Here is a 27513-nt window from a genome sequence, read left to right as displayed (position 1 = left end):
TATCCACTTTAGTAGGAAAAATAGAAAAACAGAATTTTAAAAAAATAAGCGATGAGATTGGGAAATGTTGGTGTTCGGAGGGACCTGGAGGTCTTTGTACATGAATCACAAAGTTAACATGCGGGTTCAGCAAGCAATTAGGAAAGCAAATGGTATGTTAGCCTTTATTACAATGGGATTGGAGTAAACGAATAAAGAAGTCTTGCTCCAATTATATTGGGCCTGGGCAAGAGCACACCCGTGTACAGTTTTGGTTTCCTTGACAAAGGTAAGATATACTTGCCTTGCAACAAAGGTTCTCTAGACTGATTCCGAGATGAGAGATTGAGTCGACTAGGCCTATATGCCATATAGAGTTTAGAAGAATGAGATATGAACTCACTGAAACATAAAATTCTTAAGGGTCTTGGCAGTAGATGCTGGGAGGATGTTTCCCTAGATGGGGAATCTCAGAAAAGGGGTCAGCCAGTTAGGACTGAGACGAAAAGGGTTGTGAATCTTTGGAATTCTCTACCCCAGGGAGCTGTGGATGTTCAGTCATTGAGTATATTCAAGAGAGAGGTTGATAGATTTAAGGGAATCAAAGGATATGGGGATGGGCGGGAAGGTGGAGTTGAGGCAGATCAGCCATGATCTTATTGAATGGTGGAGCATGCTCAAAGGGCCAAATGGCCTTCTCCTATTTCTTATGTTATTATACACATCCACACAAACTGCACCTTGCACAACAACTGGACAGAGTCCTCTGCACATTTGACTGTCAGCCAACGACCGCAGAGTATAATCAGGATTCCACTGCACGCAGAATGTGTCAATCTTGCATACCACAGTATTTCCAGCCATACCAGTCAAGCTCAATTCAGTCTGTTCTACTCTACCAATAGACAACACAAGACTAAAATATTAGCTTTGCCAAGCATGCATGCTCTGATCATGAAGGCACAGCTATACTGGTGAGGTCATTTAGTGCGAATGTCTGATGAATGAATCCTGAAGAGGAATTTTTATGGTGTATTGGCAACTGGGAAGCGATCTCCTGGTGGACAGGAAGAAATATATGAGGACTGCTTAAAAGCGATTCAAGTAGTTCAAAGTAGACATCCATACGTGGGAACAACTTGTTCAAGTTGGCAAAAACCCATCCACAAAGGCCTATTTAAAGTCAGACTTCAATTCGAGATCAGTTTTTACAATACTTCTCCAAGCTATATTTACTTCATATTAACACTCAATCCTATCATTTTAACTGACTGTGTACACATTTTATGAATGCACAGGCCCATAGAGCTTTTTTGATTTAAAATCAATTTAAATAAAGCTCGTGGTGTTTGTTCTCGAATTTTGAATCTGGCACAGCCAGATGAAATTTCCAGGATCACTCCAAAACCCAAGGTACAACCATTCTGCCAGACAGCAGCAACGCTTCCTACCGTCTCAAAACTGAAAGCTGCTCCTTCTCCTTTCTGACAAGTATATTTGAGGGTGCACTTTTACACATTTAAAACAATAAACTTGCGTTGTGCAAATCTACCAATGGGCGACCCAACTGGATACTAGAGCAAAGCAAGAGTCCCTCTCAGCGAGTCTAATTCCGCATCACTCCAATATTAGGTCCAACCCAGACTCCAGATTCAGCTGGCTTTACACGAGAACTGTGGTGCTGGCACAAAGCAGAACTATTCACACCATTGCTAGTTGCAGTGTAAATGCATTCTAAAACCAGAGATTTAACCAAATTAAATCATAGACTGCAATGTGTGTTTGTTTATGCACGTTTGCATTTCTAATCCAAACTCGAGAACAACAGGAGAATCAGCAAGAACTCTGCAGCCCATTCTTGGAGATTCATCAGGCACCTTCACTTTCTCCCAGCACCAAACTTGCCGGCCAGGTGGAAAAAGCAAAACAGTGGCCCTCCTATATAGACAGGCAAGGAGAGAGATCCCAACCAGATTTTTTTTTGGAAGCGTGAAAGCTTACATCGCAAGCATCAGTCCCAGTAGAGGTGCGCGGGAACGTTGGTCCAGGAGCTGTAAATGGCAATAGCACAATCACTACCAACAGCTGCTGTCGGAAGAAAATGGTCTGAAATTGCTGAACTCATGTCGAGTCCGGAAGGCTGTAAAGTGCCTAATCGAATGATGAGGTGCTGTTCAGAGTTTCATGTATTTGCAAGCTACAAATCCCTATGACTTATTTTGCTTTTTTATCACTACAATGGTCAGTGCTCCCGTGAACTTCTTTAGCTCCACATAGACTGCCTTACAAACCTACTCTTCCATTTCCCTGAATCCACATGGCCGTGACACTGCCGTATGAGGCTCGCAATACGCAACACTTTATATCTGCATACTGCCTCTAGTGAAGCAAGCCATCCCAAGGTGCTTCAGCTCGGAAAATGAACTGTGCGGCAGTAAAGGAATTAGGCAAGGTGACTAAAGAGAGTTATTGATGAAAAGATAGATTTGTAAAGACGGGGAGACAAAATAGGAAGCCAAAGTAGTTTGGAAACGGAGTTCCAGAGAGTAGAACCTCAATGATTAAAAAGCTCTGTATTGAGTAAAGAACACTAGGGGTGCGTGCGTTGGGGTCGATCCACAGTAGTGCAGAAGCAGGGGACATTAAAGATTAAACACAAATTCCGACGTCTTCAAGAGCTGATACTGTATACCTTCAAGAAGTCATAGACTTCCTGATGTTTTTCATTTCAATAATGTACCTTATAATCTCTACAAGCACAATACACACAGCATACAGATCTCAAACATTTTGAATAAGTACCACTGCAACCTTTAAAGTCAGGATACACTTTATATTATACGGTATAATAAAATTCTTCCATTGATCACACCATCATTCCTCCAAAAGAATGCTGTAAACATGCAAGCTTCCACACTTCAAACAGCCAGCACAGGCTTGTCCAAGCAATCTGCATTAGGCTGTATTAACAGGAAACTCTAGGGCTGAACTCCAAGAACATTCCAGAGATACCGGAGTGTTCTTGAAATATGAAAGCAACCAGAGTACCCAATCCCTATCCCTCAATTGTTTACCAACATTTCAGTGCAGATGTAAGAGTTTGAAGGCAGCCAATGTAACTATTTACTGTCTATAGTAAGTAGACATGGCAGAAAAATGAAAAACATCACTTTTAGATCCAGTTCGTGGATTCACTCAATATCCTTAATTTCAAAATATTAACACGGGAGAACTAGGTATTCTTTCCCCAGTTTCTCTGCGATCTCCCCTCGTGACCTTTCAGAGTTCATCGTGTCCATGAGACCCACTTCCTGCTCCCTTGACCCGATTCCCACCAAACTGAACACCCAACTTCCTTTTCTGGCTCCTCTGTTAGCTGACATTGTAAACGCTTCTCTCCCCTCAGGTACTGTCCTCCTCTCCCTCAAATCTGCCATCATCACCCCTCTACTCAAAGAAACAACAACCTTTGACTCCTCAGTCCTTGCAAACTACTGCCCCATCTCCAACCTCCCTTTCGTCTCCAAAGTCCTTGAATGTGTTGTCGTCTCCCAAATCTGTGCCCATCTTTCCCGCAATTCCATGTTTGAATCCCTCCAATTCAGTTTCCGCACATGCCACAGTATCAAAACGGCTCTGTCAAAAATGACATCCTTTGTAACTGTGCCAAAGGCAAACTATCCCTCCTCATCCTTATTGACTTGTCTGCAGCATTTGACACTGTTGGCCTCTCCACCGCTGTCCAGCAGAGGTTGGGGAGACGGCACTAGCCTGGTTCCATTCTTATCTAATCGTTGCCAAAGCATCACCTGCAATGGCTTCTCTTCCTGCTCCCGCATCGTTACTTCTGGTGTCCCCCAAGGATCTATCCTTGGCCCCTCCTATTTCTCATCTACATGCTGCCCCTTGGCGACATCATCTGAAAACACAGCTTTCAGTTTCCTCATGTACGGTGACAACTTCCAGCTCTACCTCACCACTTCTCTCGACCCCTCCATGGTCTCCAAATTGTCAGACTGCTCATCAGACTTCCAGTCTTGGATGAGCAGAGATTTTCTCCAATTGAACATTGGGAACACCGATGCCATTGTTTTCGGTTCCAGCCATATTTGACTCTGAAATGAGCTTTCAGCCACATATCCGCAACATAACTAAGACCACCTATTTCCACCTCCGTAACATTGCCCGTTTCAGCTCATCCACTGCTGAAGCCCTTACCCATGCCTTTGTTAGACTTGACTATTTCAATGCACTCCTGGCTGGCCTGTCACATTCTATCACACTTAAACTAGAGGTGATCTAAAATTCGGCAGCCCGTGACCTAACTCGCACCAAGTCCCACTCACCCATCACCCCTGTGCCCGCTGACCTACACTAGCTCCTGGTTAAGCAATGCCTCAATTTCAAAGTTCACGTCCTTGTTTTCAAATCCCTTCGTGGCCTCACCCCTCCTTATCTCTAATTTCCTCCCCAGGCCGAAAGGACCCTGCACCAACCTTAGGGCTTCGCTGACTCGCTGACCTCAGGGCCTTGGCGATTTGCCAACTCCCCAGGGCAATATAGGAGACCACATCCTTACTCTACAACAGACCCAGAAATAACACGGAGGATTGGGCTGTCGGGACTCCGGGGTTGCTGTCGAGGCTGGCTCTGAGCTGGCCGAAGGGACTCCATGGCCAACGTTTAACCGGCCGAAGGGACTTTGGGTGCGGTCCAGGACAAGAGGGCTGGTGGCGCCCATGGAGCAGTGCCCGGAGAGTAAGCTGACTTACACTTTAGACTTTTAATCAACTTTTAATCTATTTTTTTTTTTTTACTTTTAATCAACCCAAGTAACTTTTTAAACAATTTGGAAAAACTTTTAAACAACTTGGAAACCTTAGAGAAACTTAATAACTTTCGAAAAACTTTAAAACATCCCTCGGAACTCCGGCGGACAGCTGGGCCACCTACCATCAATGGCGCTCTACTCGGCACCGAGCCTGTGGCCAACATCTCGCCGTAGGCAATAAGGCTCATACAGCAGTGCCTGGTCTCCAGTCGTCTTGGACCCCCTTGCCACTGGACCAAGACCTTGCTCAGCTAAGCCCGTGTGGTTGTCGATGTGCAACAACCACCCCACGTTAAAAGAACTCACGCTCAGGCATCTTCCACTTCGCCAATATGAAGTTCGGGACCTGGAACGTCAGGACCCTCATGGACAACTCCAACAGCAACAGGCCGGAATGCCGCACCACCATAGTTACCCGGCGGGCAGGGGAAGGCCAGCTCAAGGAACAAGGTGGAGGTTACACCTTCTTCTGGAAAGGGAAACCAGAGGAAGAACACCGCCTTCACGGAGTCAGCTTCACCATCAAAAATGAGCTGGTCAACCGCCTCAAAGACTCCCCGTGAGGTTAACGAACGCCTCATGACTCTTCGCCTTACTCTATCCCAGAACCAATGCGCCACAGTCATCGGTGCGTATGCCCCAACATTCGATGTAACGGATCAGGCTAAAGAGGGTTTTTATTCCAACCTCGAGACATCCCTGTCCCACGTCCCCATGGGTGACAAATTGATCCTAGGTGACTTTAATGCCAGGTTCGGCAAAGACACAGCCCTCTGGGCAGGTGTGATTGGCAGAGTGGGGGTAAGGGAAAGGCCAACTCCAGTAGTACCCTGCTCCTGACCAAATGTCTAGAACATGAACTGGTTATCACCAACACCCTGTTCTGCCAGAGGGATAAATAGAAGGCATCATGGCAACACCCTCGCTCTAAACACTGGCACCTGCTTGACTATGTCATCGTCCAAGCCAGGGATTGCAAGGATGTGCGCATCACCTGCACAATGACAGGAGCTGACAACTGCTGGACAGACCACCGCCTAATCAGATCCATCATCAACATTATTACCCCAAAGCAGAGGGGGCAGCAGAAGCAGTGCCACAAAAAAGTTAATGTCGGGGCACTTAAAGACCCAGCTAAGAAAGCCCTATACAGCCAGCACCTCACAGCTAATCTGGTGTGCCTTGATGACCCAGAGATGCTGAATGTCCACAGCACTTGGTCTGCCCTCCAGGCCTCTATAACCAGTGCCTGTGAAGAGACACTTGGTCACTCAATCAGAAAACACCAGTACTGGTTTGATGAGAATGATCAGGAGATCCAAGAACTAATAGATCACAAGCGCAGAGCATTTCTGAGCCTCAAGTAACAACCCAACTCGGGAGTAGCAAAGCAACGTTACAGACAGCTCAAGGCTGAGGTCCAACAAAAAACCCAGGACCTAAAGAACAGGTGGTGGATGGAAAAAACACAGGAGATACAACAACTGGCCGACAGCCACGATATGCGAGGATTCTTCATTACAGTTAAGGCCACCTACGGTCCAAACTCCACGGCCCACTCCACTCCTGGCCAAGAACGGGGAAACACTCATCAAGGACACCAAGGCTGTCAGGGCCTGCTGGAAGGAGCACTTCAAAGATCTCTCAACCGAGACTCTGATTTGACTCGAGTGTTCTCGACTCCATCCCGCAATATGCGACCCGCCACCACCTCGGTGAAACCCCAACGTTGCACGAGATAGGCAAAGCCATAAAACAGCTCGGAGATCTGTTGACACGGATACATGGCCTCATCTCTCTCATCTGGAGGGAGGAGAGCATGCCGGGAGATCTCAGAGATGCAATGATCGTGACCATCTTTAAAAAATGGGACAAGTCTGACTACGGCAACTACAGAGGAATCTCCCTATCAACCACTGGGAAAGTTGTCGCTAGAGTTCTCCTCAACCGTCTTCTCCCTGTGGCTGAGCAGCTCCTCCCGGAATCACAGTGCGAATTTCGTCCCATGCAGGGCAAAACGGACATGATCTGTGCAGCGCGACAGTTGCAGGAAAAATGCAGGAACTGCCAGCCCTTATACATGGCCTGTTTCGATCTTACAAAGGTCTTTGACACGGTCAACCGTGAGGGTCTATGGAGCATCCTCCTCAGTTTCAGATGCCCTCAAATATTTGAACATCCTTCGCCTGCTCCACGACGACATGCAGGCCGTGATCCTTACCAACGGATCCATTACAGATCCAATCCACGTCCGGACCAGGGTCAAACAGGGCTGTGTCATCGCTCCAACCCTCTTCTCAATCTTCCTCGCTGCCATGCTCCACCTCACAGTCAATAAGCTCCCCGCTGGAATGAAACTAAACTACAGAACCAGTGGGAAGCTGTTTAACCTACGCCACCTCCAGGCCAGATCCAAGATCACCCCGACCTCTGTCGTTGAGCTACAGTACGCGGAGGACGCCTGTGTCTGCGCACATTCTGAGGCTGAACACCAGGATATAGTCAATGTATTCACCAAGGCGTATGAAAGCATGGGCCTTACGCTTAACATCCGTAAGACAAAGGTCCTCCACCAGCCTGTCCTCACCGCATAGCACTGCCCTCCCCACCCCCAGTCATTAAGATTCACGGCGCGGCCCTCGACAACATGGACCATTTCCCATACCTCTGGAGCCTCGTCAAAAGCAGACATTGATGCGGAAATTCAACACCACCTCCAGTGTGCCAGTGCAGCCTTCGGCCACTTGAGGAAAAGAGTATTCGAAGACCAGGCCCTCAAATCTACCACCAAGCTCAGTCTACAGGGCTGTAGTAATACCCACCCTCCTGTATGGATCAGAGGCATAGACAAAATATAGAAGGCACCTCAAGTTGTTGGAGATATATCACCAACAATGTCTCCGCAAGATCCTGCAAATCCCCTGGGAGGACAAGCGCACTAACATCAGTGTCCTCGTCCAGGCTAACATCCCCAGCATTGAAGCACTGACCACACTCGATCAGCTTCGCTGGGTGGGCCACATGGTTCGCATGCCAGACACAAGACTCCCTAAGCAAATGCTTTATACGGAGCTCCTGCACAACAAACGAGTCAAAGGTGGGCAGCGGAAACGTTATAAGGACACCCTCAAAGCCTCCCTGGTAAAGTGCGACATCACCACTCACACCTGGGAGTTCCTGGCCAAAGACTGCCCTAGGTGGAAAAAGTGCATCCAGGAGGACGTTCAGCTCTTCAAATCTCAACGCCAAGAGCGTGAAGAGGTCAAGCGCAGGCAGCGGAAGGAGCGTGCGGCAAACCAGTTCCACACACCCCTTCCCTCGGCGAATAGAGGCAGAGAGGTTGTAATTAGAGGCAGAGAGGTTGTTTCCACTGGTCAGGGAGACTAGAACTAGGGGGCACAGCTTCAAAATACAGGGGAGCCAATTTAAAACCAAGTTGAGAAGGAATTTCTTCTCCCAGAGGGTTGTGAATCTGTGGAATTCTCTGCCCAGGGAAGCAGTTGAGGCTAGCTCATTGAATGTATTCAAATCACAGATATAGATTTTTAACCAATAAGGGAATTAAGGGTTATGGGGAGCGGGCGGGTAAGTGGAGCAGAGTCCACGGCCAGATCAGCCATGATCTTGAGGGGCTAGATGGCCTATTCCTGTTCCTAATTCTTATGTTCTTATGTTATGTTATGTCTGTCCCACCTTTGACAGAGTCTGTGGCTCTCGGATTGGACTGTACAGCCACCAGAGAACTCACTTCAGGAGTGGAAGCAAGTCTTCCTCGATTCAGAGGGACTGCCTATGATGATGATGAATCTCCGCCAGCCCCAGAAGTGTCTGCGCTCCTCTAATTCTGCCCTCGAGTATCCCAGATTATAACTGCTCAACCATTGGTGGCCGTGCCTGCTGTTGCCAAGGCCCTAAGCTCTGGAATTCTTTACCTAAACCTCTCCACTTCTCTTTCCTCCTTCAAGACATTCCTCAATTCTTTGACCAAGCTTTTGGTCACCTGTCCTAATTTCTCTTTATGCGGCTCAGTGTCAATTTTGTTTGTCTCCGAATACTCCTGTGAAGCGTCTTGGGACATTGCTCTACTTTAAAAAGGTGCTATATAAATACAAGTTGTTTTTGTTGAAGCCTCAACATTTGTTTGTAGACATATGCAGCAGCCAATTTGTGCACAACAATGTCCCACAAACAGCAATGAGATGCATAACTAGATAATCTTTTTAGACAGTTAGCCAAAACACCAGTAGACCTTCCTAACACTGTTCCCAGAACAGGCAGAGTTTCAGTTTAATATTTCATCCAATTGACAACACCTCCAACAATGCAGCACTGACCCGGTATGCACTGAAGTGTCAGCCTACATTATGTGCACAAGTCTGAGAGTGGAGTTTGAACCCACATGACAGGACACAGGACAGGTTCGAAGTTGATGCAGTCTCCCTCTATTCTGTGCCCAATGTTCTTTAACCAGAAGAAGAGGTTTCTGTACCATTTGATATTTCTATTTCCCACAAATCTATCATTGTGGTGTATTTGAAGTTGCGTTTCTGCTGAGTTCAGAAGTTTTCTCCGGGTTCGGAGTTCAAAGTGCGTTGTCCTGTCTCAGCTAGTGCTGGGCAGCTACAGACAAACTGAAGACAGCCAAAACAAATGACTGTAGCTTCTCACCACTCACCCCTTGCTCTCTTGCTGGTCACAGTAAATAATTAAGCACAGAAACAAAAGTTGAGGCAATTTCTACTCATAAGCAGACATTAAAGAAAATACCCGACTTCCACATCTTCAAATCAGGCCTATGATTACCCCAAGACAGATGACAATTCAGGGTTAAAGTCATTAACCTTCACATTTGTTTGCTTAATTCTGCAGAAATCTATTTTGTTTAAATATTGATTACTGATATCAGTCGAGGAAGTGGTTTATCGGAATTGTGAGGGGGCTGGATTACAATCACTGTAGATACAAACACAAGTGCTTCAGCAAACATAAATTCTAGTGGTACATCAGACATTAAACAGGTCTGCAGCACCCATGGCACAGAATTCAACCTATAAAGACAAAACAACATGCTCATTAACCGTGTAAGAGCTACATTAGCACCGTTAAAAGAAAAACTTGCATTTGTACAACACTTCATCACATGTCTCAGAAATGACCCAAAGTGCTTCACAAACAATGGGTTACTTTGAAGTTCACAATCTGTTATGTCGGCAAACCATTTTCTGCGCAACAAAATCTCACAACCACCACCAAGACAAATCAATAAATCTGTGTTTGTTGAGGGAGTAATGCTGGCCAGGGCATGAAAGAACTGCCTGCTTTTGCATCGCTATCAAGCATGTATCCAAATGATGATATCTCACACAAGTATTGCATTGGAGATTCAAGCCCGACTGCATCCGCATTTGGAGTTTCAACCCACAACCCAGCAAGAATGCCGACAGCTAGGACGCTCAAAAGTCACAAACACAAAACTTGCACATGCACAATTACTACAAAGTTGTACTGTGATCCTAATTTGGACTGTGGGCCTTCTCTGGGGAAATCCATTCAGGTCAGAAAAGTAGAATGTGAGCTGTCAGCATGCTTGCAGCCAGAAGCAAAATGGCAGGCCGAACGCCAAGAGCTGCATGCAGCAGCCACATACCTTTGCTGCTGACGACGCTATATTGCGACAATGGAGTGCAAAAACCCCTTCGGAAGGACAGTGGTTTTAAAATCAATTCTCATTCTACAGCAGGGGTGTCGAACTCAATTTACATGGTGGGACTGATTGACACTTTGCGTGGGCCACATGCAGCAAGTTATTTGGACAAGCTGCGCTAGAATTCGGTACGGGGTGTGCCCAATTTTTGGGCTTAAAACGGGTTCAATGTTTCCCAATTTCTGGACGTGAGGTCCTACACACAAATCTGCACCACCGCCTTGTTAGTCCTCACGGTTTTGAAATCAGCACTGATTAATTTAAATATGCAATGCATGTTCCTGCACATGTTACAGGACCCTTCTGCAAAATGCATGAAACACTGGGTGGGATCAAGTGCCCAGCAAGCTCAGAATAGTTTTTTTCCAGTGACTTTTATTTCCCCTTCTATGGGGCATGGAGTCCCAACTCCACAACACTACTATAGGCCGGTGTCGGACCAGCCGCATCTCCTCCATGTATTGGAGCTAGTGATGGTCCCAGAGCCCAGCGAGAATGATCAGTTTACGCCCCCTTATTCCCCAGATGCCCATCAGTGGAACAATCTCTCATCGTTTATCCACAGTAAGGTCCCCAGGTTTCACTCTCCACTTTACTGGCTTCTCCTCTCAGCACCCCTCCCACTCACCACATTGCTGCTGCTCCAGATGATGTTGGGGGCCCCCTCCCCCACCCATTCGTCTCCCCCACTGTCCAAACCCCTGCCCTGCCCCCAAGATGGCTTCTCTCCCCCTACCTAATCTCACATCCCTAATCCGCATTTCTTTGGATTCCCTCTTACCCCAAATCCTAGCCTCCTTCCCACCTTGAGCTATTTGAGCCTTGTACGTCATACTCTCTCTCCCCTTTACCTTGCAATTATTACTGAGCGAGTAGCAGCTCACTGTACAGTACTTGCAATGGGGGAGGGGGGGGGGGGGGGGGGGGAGGGGGTCACTGTTGCAGCATGAAGTTTAAAAGCTACAGTTCTTCCAGGCGGTGAGAAGCAGCACCCGGGAGATTCGGGTCCCATTTCAGGACACATGGCAACACCAACAGTAACGAACACGAACAGGACACCATGGGTCTGATTAAAGTGTATTGTGGGCCGTATGTCTGACACCCCTCAGTTGGGCTTTCAAGGGATATAGATCGAAGGCGAGTGATTCAGAATATGCCAACAGGAACCGGTCTTGCAACTCCCAGTGCAGGGCCTAAAAAGGCAATCAGGACAGAGAAGCGGCTGTAAAATGTCAGACAGGATTTATTTTCATTCTTTGCTATTTCTTTATTCTGGTCAGCCTTTTCAAAAACATCCACCAACTCCCTGACTGCACCACTCAGTGCAAACCTATTTCACTCTTCAGATATCATTGGCTGCTTGGCCCTAATCAGAAGACAGATCCCAACTGCTGCACTCAGCTACCTCACTTCACATGTGTCTTAGAGACACACACTGATTAATTTAAATATGCAATGCATGTTCCTGCACATGTTACAGGACCCTTCGGCACCGGGGGAGGGGGAGGAAGCGAGAGGGGCAGCCACAGGGCCCAATCAAATCCCCACACACCATCCACGCAAGCATTTTTCACTGGAATTTCTACTTATGCGGCTCAGTGCCAAATCATATCCCTGTGAAGCACCTTGGGACGTTTTACTTTGTTAAAGGCGCTATATAAATACACGTTGTTGTTGTTGGAAAGTGAGCGGGAACAATTTTTTGCCCTTTAAGACCACAAAGGCAGAGCATAACTGCAAAAAAGTCTACGATGTCTCAGACCCCTGCCCACACGGAGTTGAGGTACAGATCAGCCATGATCTGACACAATGGCAGAACAGGCTTGAAAGGGCTTAAATTGCCTACTCTTGTTCCTACATCTTAATGATTGAGGGATCAGTATGTGTCATGGCAGAACTCTCCCGTTTTTTGTGAAATAGTGCCATGGGATATTTTACATTCGCCCGAGTGTGTAGACAGGGCCTCGGTTTAACATCACATACAATAGTATAGCACTCAGTCAGTACTGCACTGATGTGTCAGCCTGGATTATGTACTCAAGTCTCTGGTGAGAAGCTTAAACTCAAAAAAAAGGCAAGAGTGCTACCCCAGAGACCTTGCTTCTGCATTGGCCAGAAAGTAACTTTGACATGAGGTAGGTAGAATACCCTCTTTCCCCTCCCCTCACCCCTCTCCACCACCCACCTGCCAGCCAAAGCTTGGCATCAATTCAGGATAGCAATCACTATCCACAAGGAATTATTTTTGGTCTGGGCATTCAAACGTAGTCAGGTGCCTTATTCGCCTGCAATACATTACAGTGGCACACCACACCTCGTGACAATCACAAAAAGCCACAATGATCTGATTTACAAGTAATTCCCTTGCGGCAAAAATGCAACTGAAAACAGTCAACAAACTGATTATATTGCAGATTATTACACACATTGTAGGACTAGGCCTTCTGATGTGTGAGTTTTATGCTTCCTGAATGATGATAACTAGGTGGTTGGTTCACCATCACATTCTGTCAGTACTTACAAACGCACAAAACCTGTACAGGTTGAACCTCCCTTATCTGGAGCCACCCCTCGTCCAGAACCATTCCCGGCCACCAGGTGGCGCATGCGCAGAACTCCGACATGAACAAATTGGAGTCTTTGCAGACTCCCGCAATCGCTGGCCTGACCTCGCCCCCCCGACCCATCCATCTCTCTGCCGCACTCCCAGCCCAAGCCAGCCAGCCCGATATCCCCTTGCTCAGTACCTGTACCATCCAATTTAACGTGACCACCACCTCGTCCGGAAAAATCCCTTATCCAGAACAGGCCAGGTCCCGAGGATTCCGGATAAGGGAGGCTCAACCTGTACTGCCATATTGTACCCCCCTCTTTTTCCTTTTGCAAGGCAAAGTAATTTCCCATTCATCGATGACACTTTACATAAGTGAAGTGAATCAACAGTCCCATAAATGTGGCACTGTCTAATCACTCTGACAGGCCAAGAGCAGCTGTATGGAGTGTGCAGCATTACCACCAGTTCCAGCAGTCACTGGGGATTACAGCAGCCTTTCCTTACCAGAAACGATTACACAAACAAGTCAGTCAGTCTTATCTATTCGATCCTGAACAGCAGGAAAATTAGATTCACCGATTGTGCAGCTGAAGCAATGGCTCCAGATGTCACACTTCACACAAACATTCTCCTCCCCTTACGTTCCTCACTGAGGTGCCGATTTGTTCTGGACGTGTTTTCAATGGTCCAAGCAATGCTCGAGCCTGGAGTGACTGTGGGAGTGTTACAGTTCACTTGACCTCCACAGATACAGACTTTTCATGGGTGGTCGCTGAATAGTCATGAGTGGGAACACTCCTACGCACAGAGACTTGGAGGCCAATTGTAACGCCTTCAGCTGAGATCAGATAAATTAGCAGAGTGCGGATTGACCTGCGCCCCTCCTGGTCTACACAATTTAGTATCACTTCAGGCAATACATTTACCCACAAAGCTCAAGGCTTCAATTCTTTCTGCTACTCCAGGAAAATTAAAATCCTGGCATATTCTCAGGTACATGGAGAAACTCCTTCAGTACTTGCGGAGCTCAAAGACCAGGCTACTTTGTGATGACCGCCAAGTGAAGCCTTTGAGCGAGTCTTATTTTTACCTGATTAATGAATGTTTTAAATCAATGTCTTTCTCGGCCAAAGCAGTTCTTTACAACATTCATGCAGTCATACGTGTGTGTAATAGCAGAGTTGTCAGGAAGCACAACATGGCACCACATGTCAACACATTGATGATAATAATGCCATCTGCTTTCACTCCCAGAGGCAATCTTTATCCTCAGTAGTCAGTGGTGGTGATGGTTCAGGTTGTTTACAGCAATAACTGCTAAGGAGTAGGGCAAGCAACCTAGTGAAACAAAATTATACTTGCAGGAGAGAGCATCTTTCTCACTCACCCACCCACCCAACCAACGGTACTGAAGTTAATTGTGACACCCTACCCCTGCTCCAAATGAGGTCAGTAAACTTAAAGCTCTTTCTGATACATAGCAACTAAACAGCCACATTATTTTACATTACTTTCAATCAGAAAACCATTAGTGTATGTAGCTCTAGTACAGGTAATTGCAATTTCTTGATATGGCCGTGTAACGACCAATCAACTCTCAGTATGCATAATTACACCTTCAACATTGTGCTCAGGGCACAAAGGGTGTCAGATCTTTTATGTAAAATTCTAACAACTCGAATGCTTTTTATTATAAACTCATCTCAACTCACTTCTTCAAAAAGGGACCCGAACCCAAGGTACAAAGAATAAAAGACCGTCACACCCCTCAAAACACAGTCCCTAATTTTGCCAGTCGTCTGCAACAAGTCCTCACCTGGGGCCTGAAGTATTTACTTTCATTACTCCAAGTGGCACTGCTACGCAAACTCCAGCCCAAGTCTAGGATCCAAAGTATTCACACTGATTCAAACGTTTTATAAATTGGGTAGTAACATAAATGGAACCTGCGCAAAGTACAGCTGTCCAATGAAATTGAACCTGGTAACTGCTGAAAGCATAAAATGACCTGAAAGCTAATGCACGAAGACACCAAACAAGTCACAAATTTTCTAAAGTCTAATATATACTTCAGTAGCCATGCTCTATCAACAGCAATAAATAGTTTCAAACTCTTAAGAGGGTTTCTATTGAAGGTTTTTGAGGCAGCACCAGTGTCATGGAGCAGAGTGACACCAGGGCCTGAACGACCGACCACACACACATGCACACAGAAGGACCTCTGCTCTTCAGTCTGTGGAAGGTGCTGAAACAGAGGCAAGGCCTTTTTCATAAGAGTAAGGCAGTGAGCCAGTTATTCCCCTCTGCTCTTGTACAGCCTCCTAACAGATCAAGAATGGTACTGGCAGAAACATTAGAGCAGCTGGATGCCTGCCCTCAGTCGAAAACTGATACTTGATACAGGGGCCTAAATGGATTTTAAAAATATATACAGAATTGAACTTACAAGACTCCTTTCATCAATTCCTGGTCTGTACTAAGTCAGCTCATCTCCGTCTTGGTGGCAGGTTAGGGACACTATAATTAGTCTCTGTATCCCTGGGTTAAGGAAAGAAAAACAAATTCAGACATGGTTCCCTCTCCCGAGTTCTATCCAGTGACTGGTGCTGGGAAACTCGTGTGGACAAAGAACATCTTATCTTGCAGCTATAACAGAGTCCTGAATGGTGCGTGCCTTGTAGGTGCCAAGGTAAAAGATATAATGGAACAGGTGAAAACTTCTGAAAAAAAGAAGGAAAGCAGTCAGTCCTGGTTCACACAGGAACCAAGTGGTATAAATTTTACATAATGTCAAGAGTAGTAATCGCCAGATCACCCCGGTGTCCCATACGGGACAAATTCGGGAGAAATAGATTAGACAGGTCCATGTGGCTAGAAAGATGGTGTAGAAGAGGTGTTTTTCAGATTTCTGGAACATTGTGACAAGTACTGGGCAGGTGGAACAGGATTCATCCAACAGGTACAGATGTCCTTTCAGAGAGGATAAATAAGGTAGTGGGGGATGATCTATACTAGTAAGGCCGAGAGGGACAAACATAGAAAGAGGGAAAATAAAGAGTGGTGGAGGTAGAAAGGTTACGGTAAGAGTAGCAGCTGGTAGATTGTGACTCAACTGCAGACACTGCTGTAGAAGGCAAGTGTGGGAGTATAAGGATACGACCATGCGTTTATTTACCCATCAAAAAAAACTTGCACTTATATCGTGGCTTTCATGACCCCAAGACGTCCCAAAGTGCTTTACAGCTAGAGAAGTACTTGTGTAGTCACTGTTGAAACTTAGGAAATGGGCAGTCATTTTGCACACCACAAGGTCCCACAAACAGCAATAAGGTAAAGGCCAAATATTCTCAGGGGTTTTTTTGTGATGTTGGTTGAAGGATAAATATCCCGTTTTTCAATATAGTGCCATGATCTTTTTGGTCCACCTAAAAAGGCAGACTGGGCCTCAATTTAATGTCTCATCCAAAAGACAGCTCCACCAACAGTGCAACGTTCCTTCAGTACTGCGCTGAAATGTTAGCCTAGATTATGTGCTCAAGTCTATGGAGTGGCACTTGAACCCACAACCCTCTGACTCAGGGGCGAGAGTGCTACCCACTGAGCCAAGGCTGACACCAGTCAGAGAACACATCAGCAAAATGGGCACAATGTGGTTTAGGCTTAGGATGGAAAACAGAATGAAAAAGAGAACGAGTACAATAGGAACAGTGAACTTTAGAAAATGACATTTTGAGATGAGGGGTGAGCTAAGGACTGCTACAGGGAAAAGCTTAAAAGAAAAGCGGACGACACGTAGAAATACTATACAGAAAATACCAAACATGATGCATGGTACTAGAAATAAAGGAGGGAGAGAGGCAAAAGACCGACGCGGCAACAATGGAAGTAATGGGGGGGGGGGGGGGGGGGAAAGAGATTGTTCCTAAAAGCTACATGCTAATAAGGTGAATCGAGATGAATATAAAAACAAGACAAAAAAGGAAGATAAAAAATGTTCAGCAACTTGCAGCCGGTATGTGGTTGGATCAGATTGCTCGCAAGGGTGATTTCCACTGCATCCGAGCTGCTCACATAAATCTAACAAGCAGTTTTAGAGAAGCATATCTTGGTCAAAAACTGCACTTGATGTGAGCCCTAAAAATAATTTTTTCAATATATGAAAGAATTGCAAAATCCTAGGCAATGTCTAAACACTACACTGTAATGAATGATTACTTCCTACAAGTATTCACAAGGAAAGTCATGAGCAAAATGTCCTCCGAGAAAAATCAATGATTCAATAGAAGCGAGAAGAAAGAAAAAAATAAAAATCACTGAGAATGGGTATTTATCCCAGAGTGCTGAGAGAGAGCAGGGAGGAGATTTGTGATGCACTAACAACCATCATGAAGGAATCATTGAACACTGGCAAGATACTACTTGATCGAAAATGGACAACGTGTTTTCCATATTCAAAAGGGGGACAAAACAGACAGGCAACTACAAATTAGTCTTACTTCCATTCCATGTAAAATGGAACTGATCAAAGGAGGAAACTTGGGGATTTTCTGTACAAAAATAACCTCGTAAACAGCTGTCAACATAGATCCGTCAAGCCCGTGTGGTGGCTGGTGTGCACCGGCCACACAATGTTAAAAGAATTCACGCACAGGCATCTTCCACTGTTTACCTGAATACTCATTTTTAGTGTGGAAGCAAGTCATTCTCGACCCCGAGGGACCGCCTACGATGATGATGATAAGGGGAAGATCCTTCTGGCTGTCCTTGACATCTTTACAGAAGTGACATCCGAAGTGCAGAGTGTACAGTCTTAAAGCATGGTGTAGCTAGACTTCCAAAAGGCTATTAGTCGAACTCAAAGTTGTGGGAATTTAGGGGAATCCCCACAAAATGAATAGGAAATTGCATGACGTGCAGAAAACAAATCCTCATTAGGGAAGTTATGTTGGGGTGGGGAGTACGAAGTTGGTGCCCATGGCTCAGCGTTGAGCCCATGACTGCTCATTTATATAAATGCCATGGATTCAAAAACTCAATGCAAGGTGATCAAATCTACAGATGTCTTCAAACTAGGATGGTAGTGGCATCAGAGGAGGTAGCTCACAAGCCATAGTAGTTGGGCAAAATATGTAAGTAGCCGCAAGTAGCCAGAATGGCAGTTGAAATTTAATGCAGACAAATGTAAAGTACTGCAAACAGAAAAGAAAAATAGTTCCATGAATGGTGTTGAACTAGATAAGGATGAAGCTGAATGAGATCTAGGAATCTTGCTAGACTCAACACTAAAACATCCAACCAATGCCGAGCAGCAATCAACAAAGCCAATAGTATATTAACAATATAACCAATGCAGTAGTATGGAAGACAGCAGTCTGAATACTGCATCTAGTTCACAACAACAACTTGCATTTATATAGCTCCAGTAATGTAGGAAAATGTCCCAAGGTGCTTCACAGAAGCATAAATCAGACAAAAATTGATATGGAGACATTAAAGTGCTCGAGGCAGTGCAGAGAAGAGCCACAGGCTAATGAGGATCAGCATTATGAGGAAATACTGAAGAAATGAATGCTTTACAGTCTGGAGCAGGGCTGGCTGAGAGGTACACAAGAGAGTTGAGAGCATGGAAAGAAATCGGAATATTACTTTAAATTAAATTGTAAAAGTAGGGATAACGGTTCAAAGATAAAGTTAGGACTGATATCAAGAATTTCTTCGTCACCTGGAGAGCAATGCACATATGAAACAGACTCCCTAAAAAAAGAGTAGAGGCAAAAACCCTGAAAAGGCATCCAAAAAACAATTCAATGCTGCAATGAGGGCAGGGAAGAGATCTTTCGATAAGGATAAATTTAGATGGCCAAATGGCCTCCCTCGTCAGTAAAAGTGCCCACATTCCAGATCTGGCTCCAACATTCCCTATCAGGATAACCAATCTTCATCACAGAAAAACAGAACATGGATAAAGGGGAGAAAACAAAAGCATTTCTAGTTAAAGACAGTCACATTGCCAGAAGTAACAATACCAGCAATAGGAATAAACACTCAGTGAATCATCAGACACTTCCCTAATGAGGATTTGTTTTCAGCTGCTTAAAAATAAATCTTTATACTGAAAATGAAACCTTCACCCTCAGTAGCAGAATATTGAGGAAAATGAAACTTGTCCTCAACCAATGAACTGGACATTAGTCACATGCTTATTGAATTACCTCAGCATAAATTAACTCACTCATCAAAAGAGACGCAAATTGCAAGAGATCCAGAATTCTGAAAACTAGCCTCTCCCAACTGATCTTTCTGATTCTTTAGCAAGTTAACATTTCTGAAAGGGGAGAAAAAGTTTTGATGCCGCACTGCATAACTTAGCTCTTCCACCAGTGTCTTTAATTTGAACTTTCCCTCCTGAAGCACCGACTCTTGCTGGGAGTTCTGAGTGCGCCGGCCTGCATCGTCCATTTCACTCGAGAACATTCTGCGGGGGTAAGATACTGAACCTGGACAGCAAGTGTCAACAAGATATTCAATAATTGATAACGTAACACACAAGCCTAACCCTGTCCTCACCTAATGATCACGCATACACACTTTTTAGCAAGTCACTGGAGTGGGAGCATTTAGGAGTGGGAACCTTGGATGATTTCCCCCTGTCTAGCCCAAAGACCAATTACATCACCCCCACTGTTTTCTCATTAAGATCAGGTAACAGACCAAGAATTAAACCTGGGATCATCTTGCCTGAATGGATCATTGCCACACCATCATTTACACACTGAACAATCAAGTGAGCTCATTCTATTCATAACTTACTGACTGGCCTTTCTGTACTACCGACAACATTTAACATGAGCTGCACAAGACTTGAGAAAATAGCACTAGCTCCATTGACAGAAACATGCAGGTTGCTAACGAGTAAGAAAATGACAAATCCATTGGAGGATTTTCAGGCACTGCATCTTTGAATGAGAAAGAGATGCCTGCAGCTACAAACACTAAAAACAGTATCACACAGCTCAGAGAAGTCACAGAACCAGAGATCAGATGCATAAAAGGGGCACCGAGTGAATCGGCCATCATGCTGTTGCACCTTTTCCTTCCCTTCCGATCCTTAGACCACCTAGCTTCTGCAGCTGACCCGCTTTCAAACCACTTACGGTGCCACTTGCTCAAGAAAACAGACCATTAGCAATTCTCCCTTTTATCCAGCCTGTCCCATATCAACACCACCAAGATTGGGCACTCAATGCAACAAGCTGCACTCCAATTCTCTGTGGAACTGCATGCTGGTGCTCAAAAACACTCATTAGATCGACCTTTGCCCTGATTGCTATTTCGTTCTGGTTAATGGATACAAATTTAAATCAGGGAACGGGTGCATATAGATAAATAAATCATCTATAGGTTTGACCCTCATTCTATGCTGAAATCAGCTGGGGCCAACAGTTGCAGCATGACAATTGGCTTCAGCACCCAGGGTTATGGAAAGACAAATCAGCCATGATTCCTGCTCCGATTGCTATCCAGTAACCCTTACTGGAAGTGCATACATGATCTTCGGGTGAGAACAAGATCAGGCTCAGCTGTGAGGCTCCCCCAGTCAAATTGCCTGTCTAAATTCACTAGCTCACAAATGAATAATAACTACTCGGGCAAAGCCCTGATGGGCACTCAGTGACTGGAACCATACCACAGCGACACGTCACAGCATAGGAGAGATGGGGAGAAAATTGGTACGACTATTGTTGGGGTATGGTTCCACAGGAGCCGGCAGCCCCCTCAGCACCTTGCTCAAGATGCTATTCTTCATGTGGAAGTCCGAGTGAGTACCAGTGGGCTATTCCACTGTGGAGAGCATCGCACTGGATTACAGTACTGTCTTCACTCGATGTCCACATGCACATTTTCCAGCAGGGGGTAGGGGACAGTGATCAGGTTCAAGAACCCAAGTTGACCTTTCCCCATGCTAATCATAGATAATAGTAATACCCCAACTGAATGCTCAGCACAGATCAGGAAACAGAACTAGGACCTGGCAATCTGAATGACTTATACCCAGCAGTGCCTTGCCTTGAAGCAGGCCGTCAGGAAAATCAAGGAGAGAAGTCCAAAACTCTGCCATCCAGCTTCGAGAAGGCAGCCTGTTACTGGTATAGAGCTACAAAAATTACACGCTAGTAAGTGATTACAGAAAAAGCTGCCACAAATCCCTAGCTATACCTCAGTTTGAAAATCTGTAATCTGGAAGAAATAATTCACATCAAAGTCTGAATTTCTTCAATTTCAGCAGGAATCAGCCCCGAGCCTTAGGTTAATCTTTCCAGTTTCTGCAGGTTAATTTTTAATATCAGTGAACTTTGGATTCTTGACATCTAATTGTTCCTATTTTCACTTTAGGTGTAAGTACACACCAACAGTGCACACTACTTTATTGCCTCCCCTACCATATGGTGGATTGCCAGTCCCAGCTGATGCCAATTCGCCTGCATTGAACATGTAGGAATACAATACATGCAGATTTAAGGGAGTCACGTCATCAGTGAGCACTAAATAGTTCTCCCCATTAGATATTAACAGAGCAGCCGCCAGAGCTCAACCATCTCTGTACTTTATTCAATGGCCTTCCTTCCATTATCAGAAGTGAGATTGTTCATTGATGATTGTAGCATACAGCTCGATTTGCAATTCCTCAGATAACAAAGCAGTCCGTGCCTACATGCAGCAAGACCTGGATAACATCCAGGCTTGAGCTGATAAAAGGCAAGTAACATTTGTGCCACACAAGTGCCAAGCAACGACCATCTTCAACAAGCGAGAGTCTAACTATCTCTCCTTGACATTCAATGGCTTTACAATTGTCAAGTCCCCCCACCATCAATATGCTGGGTCACCAGAAAATCAACTGGTCCTACCCCATAAATGCCATGTCTACTAGAATAGATCAGAGGTTGAGTATTCTACGGCGAGTGGTTACTTCCTTACTCCCCAAAGCCTCTCTACTACTTACAAAAGGTACAAGTCAGGAGTGTGATGGAATACTCTCCACTTGCCTGGATGGGTGCAGCGGCAACACTCAAAGCACAACATCATCCAGGACAAAGCAGTCCTTTGATCGACACTTCACTCACAAGCACAAACATCTACCACCGGTATACCATTGCTGTAATATCTGCAGAATGCGCTGCAGCAACTCGTCAATGCTGCTTTGGCAGCACTTCTCAAACCTAAGATTTCCACCACCTAGGACAGGGGCAGTAGGTGCATGGGAAGCCCATCACCTCCAAATTACACACCACCCTAGCTTTGACATATAATTGTCGCTCCTTCATTGTTACTGTTTCAAAATCCTAGAACTCCTGAGCACTGTGGGAGTACCTGCACCACACGGAATACAACGGTTCAAGAAGGTGGCCCACCACCACCTTCCCAAGAACAACTCTGAGTGGGCAATTAAATGGCGGCCTTGCCAGCGACTCCCACAGCCCACCAATAAAAATAAAATATTTATAGACCCCGTGCAATGTACAGTAATACTCCCAGATCCTGCATATTGCAGTCATCTTCCCAGATTCCATGGCATTGTACATGTTCCTGTGTAAGGAACACCAATTCTCAGACCCCCACCGATTTTATTTCCCAGAACCTGTAAGATGTACATTAAAACCCCAGCTTATTATACATTACCATATGAATTATACATTGAAACTCCCAGACCCTGTGCACTGTATTATATTCAGACTTCTTGTATTGTACATATAAACGGTCACAGGTTGTACATGAATACTCAAGAGTTCTAATTACATTAATTCTAACTTTCCCTAATGCTGTGTTTACTACGCATTATATTATCCTTCATACCCAGTGTATTAAATGAGTACACACAATACCCACACATTGTACACTGCAACATCACTTGCCCCACACACCATTATTGGACCATATTTTTTAAATTGTGTTTTAAACAGGTTATCCTCTATCCACAGGTATTAAACATCTCTCGCATCACAGGTGTTATCCCCTATTCTCATCCATGGATTATTCACATGCCCACGCATCCTGGGTGCTTTCTCTCTCCGTCCACCCACAGACCCCATCTGAGTTAGTTACTCCCCCACACTGCACACATATACTCCCTCCTTCCACCCCCCCCAGACATATACTCCCTCCCTCCACCTCCCCACACATATACTCCCTCCCTCCACCCCCCCCCCACACAAACTCCTTCCCTCCACCCCCCACACACACATACTCCCTCCCTCCACCCCCCCCACACATATACTCCCTCCCTCCACCCCCCCCCACACATATACTCCCTCCCTCCACCCCCCCCACACACATATACTCCCTCCCTCCACCCCCACACACATATACTCCCTCCCTCCACCCCTCCCCCACACACATATACTCCCTCCCTCCACCCCTCCCCCACACACATATACTCCCTCCCTCCACCCCCCCACACACATACTCTCTCCCTCCACCCCCCCACACACACATACTCCCTCCCTCCACCCCCCCACACACACACATATATACTCCCTCCCCCCCACACACACACATATACTCCCTCCACCCCCCCCCACACACACACATATACTCCCTCCACCCACACATATACTCCCTTCACCCCCCCCCACACACATATACTCCCTTCACCCCCCACACACACATATATACTCCCTCCACCCCCCCCACACACACACGTATATACTCCCTCCACCCCCCCCCCCCCACACACACATATATACTCCCTCCCTCCACCCCCCCCCCACACACATATATACTCCCTCCCTCCACCCCCCCACACATATACTCCCTCCCTCCACCCCCCCCCACACATACTGCCTCCCTCCACCCCCCCACACACACATACTCCCTCCCTCCACCCCCCCACACACATACTCCCTCCCTCCACCCCCCCACACACACATACTCCCTCCCTCCACCCCCCCACACACACATACTCCCTCCCTCCACCCCCCCCACACCCACACACACACATATATACTCCCTCCCCCCCACACACACATATATACTCCCTCCACCCCCCCCCCCACACACACATATACTCCCTCCACCCACACATATACTCCCTCCACCCACACATATACTCCCTCCACCCACACATATACTCCCTCCACCCACACATATACTCCCTCCACCCACACATATACTCCCTCCACCCACACATATACTCCCTTCACCCCCCCCCCCCACACACATATACTCCCTCCGCCCCCCCCCCACACACATATACTCCCTCCACCCCCCCCCACACACACATATATACTCCCTCCACCCCCCCCCACGCACACATATATACTCCTCCAACCCCCCCCCCCACACACACATATATACTCCCTTCACCCCCCCCACACACATATATACTCCCTCCACCCCCCCCACACACATATATACTCCCTCCACCCCCCCCACACCCCCCCCACACACATATATACTCCCTCCACCCCCCCCACACACATATATACTCCCTCCACCCCCCCCACACACATATACTCCCTCCACCCCCCCCCACACACATATACTCCCTCCACCCCCCCCACACACACATATACTCCCTCCACCCCACCCCCACACACATACATATACTCCCTCCACCCCCCCCACACACACATACATATACTCCCTCCACCCCCCCCACACACACATACATATATACTCCCTCCACCCCCCCCCACACACACACACATATATACTCCCTCCACCCCCCCCACACACACATATACTCCCTCTCTCCACCCCCCCCACACACATATACTCCCTCTCTCCACCCCCACACATACTCCCTCTCTCCACCCCCACATATACTCCCTCTCTCCACCCCCACACATACTCCCTCTCTCCACCCCCACACATACTCCCTCCCTCCCCCACACACACACACACCCTCCACCCCCACACACACACCCTCCACCCCCACACACACACACACACCCTCCACCCCCACACACACACACCCTCCACCCCCACACACACACACACTCCACCCCCACACACACACACACACACACACTCCACCCCCACACCCTCCACCCCCCCACACACACACACACACACACACTCCACCCCCACACCCTCCACCCCCCCACACACACACACACACACCCTCCACCCCCACACACACACACACACATACTCCACCCCCACACCCTCCACCCCCCCACACACACACACACACACTCCACCCCCACACCCTCCACCCCCACACACACACACACACACACACCCTCCACACACACACATACTCCACCCCCACACACATACTCCACCCCCACACACACACACATACTCCACCCCCACACACACATACTCCACCCCCACACACACACACATACTCCACCCCCACACACACACACATACTCCCCCCCCACACACACATACTCCCTCCCCCACACACACACACATACTCCCTCCCCCACACACACACACATACTCCCTCCCCCACACACACACACATACTCCCTCCCCCACACACACACACATACTCCCTCCCCCACACACACACACATACTCCCTCCCCCACACACACACACATACTCCCTCCCCCCCACACACACACACATACTCCCTCCCCCACACACACACACATACTCCCTCCCCCACACACACACACATACTCCCTCCCCCACACACACACACACATACTCCCTCCCCCACACACACACATACTCCCTCCCCCACACACACATACTCCCTCCCCCACACACACATACTCCCTCCCCCACACACACATACTCCCTCCCCCACACACACATACTCCCTCCCCCACACACACACATACTCCCTCCCCCACACACACATACTCCCTCCCCCACACACACATACTCCCTCCCCCACACACACATACTCCCTCCCCCACACACACACTCCCTCCCCCACACACACATACTCCCTCCCCCACACACACATACTCCCTCCCCCACACACACATACTCCCTCCCCCACACACACATACTCCCTCCCCCACACACACATACTCCCTCCCCCACACACACATACTCCCTCCCTCCACCCACACTCCCTCCCTCCACCCACACACACACACACCCTCCCTCCCTCCACCCACACACACACACACTCCCTCCCTCCCTCCACCCACACACACTCCCTCCCTCCACACACACACACACTCCCTCCCTCCACCCACACACACTCCCTCCCTCCACCCACACACACACACTCCCTCCCTCCACCCACACACACACTCCCTCCCTCCACCCACACACACACACACTCCCTCCCTCCACCCACACACTCCCTCCCTCCACCCACACACACTCCCTCCCTCCACCCACACACACTCCCTCCCTCCACCCACACACACACACACTCCCTCCCTCCACCCACACACACACACACACTCCCTCCCTCCACCCACACACACACACACACTCCCTCCCTCCCTCCACCCACACACACACACTCCCTCCCTCCACCCACACACACACACTCCCTCCCTCCACCCACACACACACACTCCCTCCCTCCACCCACACACACACACTCCCTCCCTCCACCCACACACACACTCCCTCCCTCCACCCACACACACACACTCCCTCCCTCCCTCCACCCACACACTCCCTCCCTCCACCCACACACACACTCCCTCCCTCCACCCACACACACCCTCCCTCCACCCACACACACCCTCCCTCCACCCACACACCCTCCCTCCACCCACACACACACACTCCCTCCCTCCACCCACACACACACTCCCTCCCTCCACCCACCCACACACACACACACTCCCTCCCTCCACACACACACACACACACTCCCTCCCTCCACACACACACACTTCCCTCCACACACACACACATATACATACATACTCCCTCCACCCCCACACACACATATACTCCCTCCCTCCCTCCACTCCACACACATATACTCCCTCCCTCCACTCCACACACACACGTACACTCCCTCCTTGTACTCGCACACACGTATACTCCTCCCTCCACCCCCACACATATATATATATACACCCTCCCACCTCCTACCTCCTCACATTTACTCCTTCCTCTCCCCCCCGCCCCGACACACTGCCCCATTTCCATAGCTCTATTACTCACAGTTTCCTCCTTCCCCTCAGGCCCCGCTTCGTTCCCCTCAGCAACACAACATGGCGATGGGCGCCAACCCTCCAATCGGCACCGACCCTCGGAGCAGTGGCGCTTTCCGCCAATCACAACCCGCGCTGACACACCTTCTTCGAATATTAAACCAATCACAGATCATCTGCCGCCAATGAGAACATGCGTAATCCAGTTGGCCAATCAAACAGTATCTGCTCCATGTTAACCAATAAAAAGTGCCACAGATGCCGGCTCGCTCATGATTGGTGAGCCTCCATTGGCCAATCGACGATTATGTGTTTCAGTCGTTACTCAATCAGAATGCACAGCGCGGCAATCTGCA

At 47.5% G+C, this 27513-nt stretch overlaps 1 protein-coding gene across 2 annotated transcripts in view; it reads right to left on the bottom strand.

Moving 5' to 3' along the window:
* The window catches only part of mtmr4 (myotubularin related protein 4), a 198502-nt gene extending 171257 nt beyond the window's left edge, over positions 1-27245 (bottom strand). For both annotated transcript variants that reach the window (XM_070857244.1, XM_070857250.1), the window contains exon 1: positions 27168-27245. The gene's annotated coding sequence lies outside the window, so the exon portion shown is untranslated. The remainder of the gene's footprint in view (positions 1-27167) is intronic.
* Positions 27246-27513: the final 268 nt, after the last annotated feature.

The sequence above is a fragment of the Pristiophorus japonicus genome, chromosome 16 (assembly GCF_044704955.1).
Source record: "Pristiophorus japonicus isolate sPriJap1 chromosome 16, sPriJap1.hap1, whole genome shotgun sequence".
Taxonomy (NCBI): Eukaryota; Metazoa; Chordata; class Chondrichthyes; family Pristiophoridae; genus Pristiophorus; species Pristiophorus japonicus.
This window is presented reverse-complemented; position numbering and strand designations above follow the sequence as displayed.